This window comes from Histoplasma capsulatum, genomic scaffold, assembly GCF_000149585.1.
Source record: "Histoplasma capsulatum NAm1 scaffold_1 genomic scaffold, whole genome shotgun sequence".
Classification (NCBI taxonomy): domain Eukaryota; kingdom Fungi; phylum Ascomycota; class Eurotiomycetes; order Onygenales; family Ajellomycetaceae; genus Histoplasma; species Histoplasma mississippiense.
The window spans coordinates 2,673,560-2,676,144 of record NW_001813982.1 but is presented as its reverse complement, the minus strand read 5'-3'; positions in this window follow the sequence as shown (position 1 = coordinate 2,676,144).

Below are 2,585 nucleotides of genomic sequence, written 5' to 3'. Positions count from 1 at the left end.
CAAAATTTCCCTTAACGTGCTGTCTCTCGTGATACATGCGGGATCATATATGAAGCGTCCCAATTAGTTTTTTTTTACTGTAAGCAGTGGACAGGGGGCCACCGAGCTCCACGGCAGTATTGTAAAATTTCACAGCCCGTGTTAATGCGTCTCTACAGATGCAAGGCTACGAACGAGGATGAGAGGGCGAAGTTTGCGAAGTTTTTGACCCTTTTTCAAGCCATAAATTGTGAGCCACCGCTTGAAAGGGCGTGATGAACTTTTCAGATAATGTTGACCTGATGACGAATCCAAAACGAGGGTCCACGTAATAAAATTAAGGCTGTGAAAAATTGAAGAACATCGGAAGTGAAGAATGGATCTAGCGGATAGACACATGGGTTAGCTTTCTAGTACCAAATTAAACGTCTTCCTTTCTCACAAATGCTCAATCTATCATACCAACGCTAGCTTGCATGAGCCAGTACACAGTAAGGAGAAGAAGAGTGTCTGGGAGGCGGTTTGCCTTACCTGCTGCTCAGAGGAACTGCAAAAAAGCGAAACATGGAGCTTCATACCTTCGTGTCCGCTAATGCCACAATTCTTCAATGAATGCGAATCCGCATACGCAGCATAATAATTCGTGCCTACATTTTATTTTAGGTAAATGTAGGTAGGAGTGTGTATGCATGTATGTACATGGTTCATGTACGCTTGTAGAAAATTTGAGTGCGTCGCCGACTAGTATGGTGAATCACGAGATGGTCAAGTCCCCGTCGTCCCACGCAGATCGTATGGAGATAGTTTCTCGGAGTTCGTGCATATGTGTGTAAAATTCATGGTTGAGCCGCCAGTATATGTTTCATGCAAGAAATATTATCTTGTGGCGCGCAACCTCTTGGGATTATGATAGGCTAAACGTGTTTGCGCCACTTCGTCTCGAATCTGCCCGTGCAGGCTGGCGTGCCTTTGGGGGCTACTTTAACGAACGCACAGGGTGAAAAGTGGTTGCACTTCCGATATGAGGGAAAGGTCGTATTGGGAATCAGAACTTGTGGAGGGGGTCAAACCTGGGAGGGTGTGTGTGGATAGCTAGTTTTTGAATGTTTCTATCTTGCTGAATTCTGTCTCACACAGGCTTTGTGATGCGAGATACTAAGAATGATTCAATGAAAAATACAAGAAGACACAGCGGAACATTCTGTGTCCTGCCAGTGGAGGGGCGTGCATAAGTAGGCGGGGGTTGTCAACGACGTACAGTACAACTCGCTGAGACTAACCGTGTAGTGACTGGGACAACGTACTGGGGAAGCGAGACGGTCGCGTTCGTTGAATAATAATATATACCATTCCTGGGATACGTACTCCATAGTGGGCATTGAGATGCCTTCAAAAATAATTTAAAACATATATAATAATAAAAGTAATAAACATCATTCACTTTCCTCAGACACTTGTACGCAGTTATTATTGTTAACTCTGTCACATCCTGCAACAAGTTAGAAAAACCTTGGAATATACATAACCATAAGCAAAAATCTTTCATGTCAACACTTAGTTTGAATGACTGGGTTAATGCTAGTAATAATAACTAGACGAAGGGAATACTCTTAATGGGAGGGCGGGGCACCAGCCAGCAACATGGGATGCGAAATCCCGGCCAACGACTCCATGCTTCGCATTTCAAGGGTGTGGAGTTCAATACAGTCGGGATTTTGAAGATTGTTATGATCATGGTCGAGTGCAGCAGGTTAATAACCGACATCGGCATACATGTAGTCTCATTGCCCCGCATCTTGTCAGCCTACCACTACCATGCAGAAATACATTCCAAGTGTCGTTTTCATCTGATGCGTATAGCATGATTGATGGACAGGATATTTTCAGTGGAAACCAGTGGGATGCCTGATGGCCAAAAGGGGCATAAAACATATGTGTACAGCTTCTTGTCTGGCTAACGTTTGTGGAGTGTGATGCATATTAATGCCCATTGCCCTGCACCGTGCAAAATTCAATCAATGGGGGATTTCATTTGATGTGACTCTGCGGCGTAGATCAACGACCGTCTCTATGATGTCATGACTCAGTGCCTAACAGCTACGAGGAGGAAGGAGATACGAGGGGGTAGAGCAGACCTTTCAAAAATTAAATGGTCTTTCATTTTTCACCTCGCCTGTCCCTGGTCTTTTTATCATAGCATTCCTCTTCTGGGTCTACCATAGTAAACTTAGACCAGATGATGCTGATGCCCCATCTGAAATTTACTGTGTATGCATGTCTCATAGGCACGACGGGTGGCTCTTCTGATTTGGCGGATTGTTTTCCACGCCACGTTCCTTGGTGGCCCCGCAGATTCGGCCGCTAGTATTCAAATGGGGAGGGAAGGAAATATTTTGTTTTGATCTCGTACTCATAGTAGTCAGCAGGAATGCCCATGTAACGTCAGCGTATGGGCTAGGATGTATATTATAATATACGATGCCAAACTTGAGATTTCACTCCCTGTAACACCATTCGTGCTCGTAAGGTCCGCCGTTTCCACACTGCCGTTTTCAAACAACGGTGTTTCCAACCCATCCGCTGCCTTGTTGTTGGCTGGCTCGAAC